General features: G+C 30.4%; 1 non-coding gene across 1 annotated transcript; it reads left to right on the forward strand.

The window, feature by feature from the left end:
• Window positions 1-4,658: 4,658 nt before the first annotated feature.
• On the forward strand, window positions 4,659-4,732 carry TRNAT-AGU (transfer RNA threonine (anticodon AGU)). The gene has a single exon. It is a non-coding gene; the product is annotated as a tRNA-Thr (tRNA).
• Window positions 4,733-6,000: the final 1,268 nt, after the last annotated feature.

The following is a 6,000-nucleotide window of genomic DNA, read 5'->3' on the forward strand; positions in this document are numbered from 1 at the left end:
TATAGCAAGAAATAAAAGTTTGTGGCACTCAACTCAGCAGAGGCCGAATACATGGTTGCAAGTCAAGTATCAATGAGGAAAATACTTATGGCCTTTTTAGTCAGGAGATGGATCTGCCAATTATTTATTGTGATAATCAGACTTTTATCAAACTCTCTGAGAATCTAGTATTTCATGACAGGTCCAAGCACATTGATATCAGGTACCATCACTTGCGGGATTGTGTGCAGAGGAGAATTATGATGCTACAATACATTCCAACGTTTCGGAGTGTTACTCCATCCATAATCAGAGACTAGAGAGGTTCGTGAGTAAATGAGAGCTCAAAAGCCTTTTTATAGGAGAAAAGAATTAATATTCATTGGGATAAGGGTCAAAGTTAATTACAATTATTCAGAGATAATAATTAAAATTTGACCAAATCTATTAAAAATTGAATAATTGAATATATGAAATAAGAAATGGGTGGAAAATTAATATATAAAATTATTAAATAATTAATTTAGAATTGAAACATTGAGAATGAGTGAAAAATAAGAATTAAAATATAAGAATTAATTGAGAACAATAGTTAATAAAATTAAAAAAATAATAATAAATAATGGTAGTCAAACAAGGGGGGTTAGCTAAAAATTAGAATTAATAATTCAATAATTTAAAATAATAATTTAAGTTAATTTATAGTGATAAAATTTGACATAATTAAATATAATAAACTTAAAATAAAAATTAATTAGATGTTTGAATTAGAAATTGTTCGAAAGAAAAGAATTAACTTTTTTAATAAACTAAAAATTGAAATAGTGATAAAATAATATTGGTTTGAATAATCCGGCCTCTATTACCTCTTATGAGTGAGCATGATTGCAGGTGTTCTACTTGTCTTATTTGTATTTTGGTGCTTTTGGCCTCTTAAGTTATAGACTATGTCTCTAGTTGTACTTATGTTTATATGCCATTTCAACAAACTTGGTAGGTGTGATACTGCCTGCATTTTGACATCGATATACTTCTTTTTTGATGAATGAATAGAACTTTGACTTACAAAAAAAAAGATTGGAATAAGAATTAAATATATATAAATAAATGAATAAAATAAGAAACTGTCAAGTTGACCAAATGAGAAAAAATGAAAATAATATATATATATATATATATATATATATATATATATATATATATATATATATATATATATATATATATATTTCCACTGGAAAAATCGTAATCTTTCATTAACTTTGAAAAATTACATATTGTAGATGCGATTTGCATATGCTGTATCTGTCTAGCCCCAGAGGGCTCAGTCAAAATTTTGAAGGTTCTTCAAAAAACTGTATATTGTCCAGAACACCACGCAGGATGTTCATTTGAAATATAATAGGAGCCTTGTATATGTTTGTACATGTGCCACGCAGGGCCATACATAAATATCCTGTATAATATATACAAAATTAAAAAAAAAAAACATTTCTCAAAAGATTTCCAAAAAACCAGATCATGGGCTCTCTGCCCTGTGATAATGCAGATCTATGTATGGGCGATGATAGTAGCGGTATTCATTTGTCCCTCGCTATTCCTGGATCATCCACTCTCCTCTGGGAAGTACCGTGGCCTCCTTGGATAGCTCGTCAACACAACTGTTATGTTCCCTGTAAATATGATTGCATGTGATATTATTAAATTGAGCCTTGAAAATGTTTATTTCATCCAAAATATTACTGAGTGTGTGTATGTGACAAGCAGTAATATTATTGAACCAATTAATAATGATCTTCGAGTCTCCAAAAATATTTAAGCCCATGCAATTATGCCCCAAAGAGAAATGCAAGAGATGACGAAGGGTGATGAGTTCTGCGATATTTAAGCCCATGCAATTATGCCCCAAAGAGAAATGCAAGAGATGACGAAGGGTGATGAGTTCTGCGAAATTGTTTGTTCCAGCCCCTAATCCCATCTTAACTTTGAAGTAATGATGTTCACTAATGTATAAGATGAATCCACCACCACATCCCTACTGTTGTGCTGCACCATTGAAATATGCCCAAGGGGTATTTTTATCAATATGTGGAGGTGTATGAGGCCTTCGGGCTCGAGTTTGTGGAGGATCAGGCATCTCATTATATGCTGAAAATATACAGGCCGCAGTGTGTGGCCAATTCACAGGTTTGTTGTAAAAAATAGAGCAATTTCGAGCCAGCCATAGATGCCAGCTGATAATCAAAGGGAGACTTTGAAGTTTTGAACCTTTATGCCGATTGTACCAACCTTCCCATGCTTTGTTTATGTCATCACCTTCCCAGTGCCCTGTGTAGTGAATTGTAGTAGATATATTTTGCCAAAGATTAATCAGGGCTGAGCATTTCAGAAACAGATGTAAAGTCGATTCCGATGAGCTTTTGCATAATGTACACCAATTTGGCCCATGGAAGGATCGATGCATGAGGTTTTCGCATGTGGGAACTTTGTCTTTTAGTACACACTAGAAAAATACTCTGGTTTGAGGAGGCACAATAAGTTTCCAAATAGGCTTCCACCAGAAAGTAATCAAATCCGGTATCTTGTGTGAGATCAGGGCTAAATAACCAGACTTAGGTGAGTATATACCATTGTCCGCATGACACCAAATGAGTTCATCCGGGCCCTCTTATATATATCTATATATATATATATATATATATATATATATATATATATATATATATATATATATATATTAGGTATTGATGAAATAATTATTTGATTGATTCAACAACCAACTAGTGTCCATTAAAATATTGATATTTGAATAAATTAATAGGAAGATGAGTTTAAATTATCAATTGGAAAGATGGTGGATGACGATCTTCCAAGATTGGCTAAGTCTATATCCATCCCGTCTATTAAAATTATTAAGGTTCCAGGGTTTCTCGAATAACACGAGAGTTATAAAAAGGAAGGGAGGCTAGGATTTTTGAATGATCAATAAGAATAAAATGTTTGGACTTAAAAGAGTGCAGGGATTCTCGAATAACACGAGAATTATAAAAATGAACGGAGGCTAGGATTTTTAAAAGGAAGGGAGGCTAGGATTTTGGAATGATCGATAAGAATCAAATGTTTGGACTTCTCGAATAGCACGAGAGTTATAAAAATGAACGAAGGCTAGGATTTTTGAATGATCGGTAAGAATCAAATGTTTGGACTTAAAAGAGTGCTAAACTATGATTGATTTTGATAAAAGGATGTGGTTTGTATCAACTATGTGCTCTTTTAGCCTGGCTTTGAAAGGACGACCAATTTGACCAATATAAGATTTCTCGAATGAACATGGAATCTCATAGATCCCTGATCCTTGCATATGGTCTGATATAGCTTGGCTTTGAAAAGACGACCAATTTGACCAATATAGGATTTATGAACATGAAATCTCATAGATCCCTAATCTTTACATAAGGTCTCATTGCTTAAGAGTTTTATGGAGCTTGAAAACAGTTCTTATGTTCTTTTTGGCCAAAATCTTCGCTTTAAATAAATCTTTAATAATAACTAAGTTAAATATATTTTCCATTTTAAAAAAGTTACAAAATTAAATATCAAACTTTTGGATTTTAATATGAATCAAATAATACATTCTTAAAACTTACATAATTTTTTTTAAGAGAATAATTATGTTTTTTTTTGAATTGACTAATAAAAACTTTAATTACGTAAACCATTAAATAAATATTACATAAATTATACAAAAATATACGTATATATATGGTAATTTATGTAATATTCATTTTTTACCATCTATATTAAAAAAATTACCTAAACTATCCCGAAAAAAAGTGCAAGTTGCAAGTTCATGTAATATTTATTTAACCGTTTATATAATTTAAAGTTTTTATATGGAAAAGTAAAAACCAAAAGAACCTGGCCAATTAAAAAAAAACATAACCTCCACTTTAACAGAAGTAGATTGATAACAGTGTTATTACAACTCCATTGTCTATTGAATATATATTTAACCGTTTATATAATTTAAAGTTTTTATAGGGAAAAGTAAAAATTAAAAAAACTCGGTTAATTAAAAATATATATATAATCTCTATTTTAACAGAAGTTATGTTATAAGGTTTGTCGAACTTTAACTTTGAGGTTCGAATTCTGGTGAATGTTAAAAAAAAAAATTGAGGTTCGGAGACTTTATCGAATCTCATAACTATTGACCAAGTGCATAAATCAAAACTCATAACCTCATGTCACAACTTAAGCTTGTAAATTATCTTTATAGTTTCCACGTCTCTGATAACATTTTTGATGTTAATTTCTTATATATATATATATATACGAACTTAATAGCAAATTTCATCATAAAATTTGAACATAAACCGAACCTAATCATTGCCAAACCCGAACACAAACTCAAACTTCAACCATGTGAACCTGAACGGTGTGACATTGAACAAAAACAAATTAATAATAGCGTTATTACAACTCCATTGTCTATTGAACAAGTGAGGGATGATTCTTTTGGGCAAGAATACGCTGGGTATATATAAGAGCCATTGTAATGATTGAACATCACCATTAGCAAGGTTTTCACCGTTATGAGGTAAAAACACAATTGAATAAACATATCCGTATATAAAAGGCACAGTTGAAACTGTTATATAAATTTAATAAAATCGTCTGCTTCCATAGCTCAGTTGGTTAGAGCACCCGTTTAGTAAGCGGGAGGTCATGAGTTCAACTCTCATTGAAAGCATCGTCAAATTAAGACGCCAATCAGAAACAGATGACATTAGCTGTGAGTGACGCGAGGCAAAATTGATGGATTTTAAATGACAAACTGCAATGCAGGTAAGTTTTTATATTTTTGAGAATTCCTTTCTTAAGAAAATGGCAGTGAGATTAAATGTTTGTTTGTTTCTGTTTTATTTAAAATTAATGTTTCTCAGTAGGTCTTCAATGGAACTACCTTTGTGAGGGTGCATACTTGTGGGCCTTTGTGATATTTGGAGTATAGGGTGCATACTTGTGGAACTGTGTTCGGTAATGGGATGCCTCTCTCTTTTTTAATAGATGATACAATCACTGCAGAATCCATAACGTCCTACTTTAGTGCAGTTTATTTTTTCTTATAGCATTGAGCTTTACTCATTTTATCAATCTGTATGAATTTATACAAGAGAGAGAGGTATACAATAGAGAGAGGTAGATGCTAATATATTTGGGGTTTCAAAAGATTCTAATTACCAGATGAATTTATTTTATTTAATTTATTATTAAATTAATAAATTAATTTAATATATTTTATACTAGAAGTAACTAATCATGATATATATAAAAGTAGTGGTTGGTATATATATATATAGGCAGTGGTTTGTATATAAAATGACTAATTAAAGAAGGGTATAAATCAAAATAAGTAATTATGTGTGTCTAGTTGATACATTGAGATATGGAGATTTAGAGAATGAGTTATCAATTTTGAAACAGACCAAATTACTAAAAACTATCTGAGATATCGCTGTTGAGGCTTGATATACATGAATAATCATAATTTGTTCTATTTCCAAGTCAAACAAACTAAAACTGCATGCACAAAATTCATCTATCAGTTTTCTGGTCCAATCCTGGGTAGGACTATGTATGCATGAGAGTTGCTTATGATCCTGGGTAAAACTATGTAGCTTCCAGACATGAATTTTTTAGTTGAAAAAAATAAGAAAATAAATATGATAAATGAATAACATAAACTCTATAATAAAAAGATAAATATTTAATTTATGGAGAGAAAAATATTTAATCATTTCAAATACCTCAAAATAAAATATTTTAACTAATAGATAATTTAATAGAAGAACTTAATCAACTCTCTAGATGATTGATGATTTAATAGAAGAACTCAAGCAACTCACCAAATAGATGGTCCAGTGAAGAAACTGAAAGAAATCTTACCATAAAAAAAACTAATTGAGAATAAAAATTTAAAACAAAAAGACGTAAAAATTTTCAAAGTTCAAACATTTC

This window comes from Pinus tabuliformis, chromosome 4_1, assembly GCF_031772625.1.
Source record: "Pinus tabuliformis cultivar Carrire ecotype Pingquan chromosome 4_1, CPIR1, whole genome shotgun sequence".
Lineage (NCBI taxonomy): Eukaryota > Viridiplantae > Streptophyta > Pinopsida > Pinales > Pinaceae > Pinus > Pinus tabuliformis.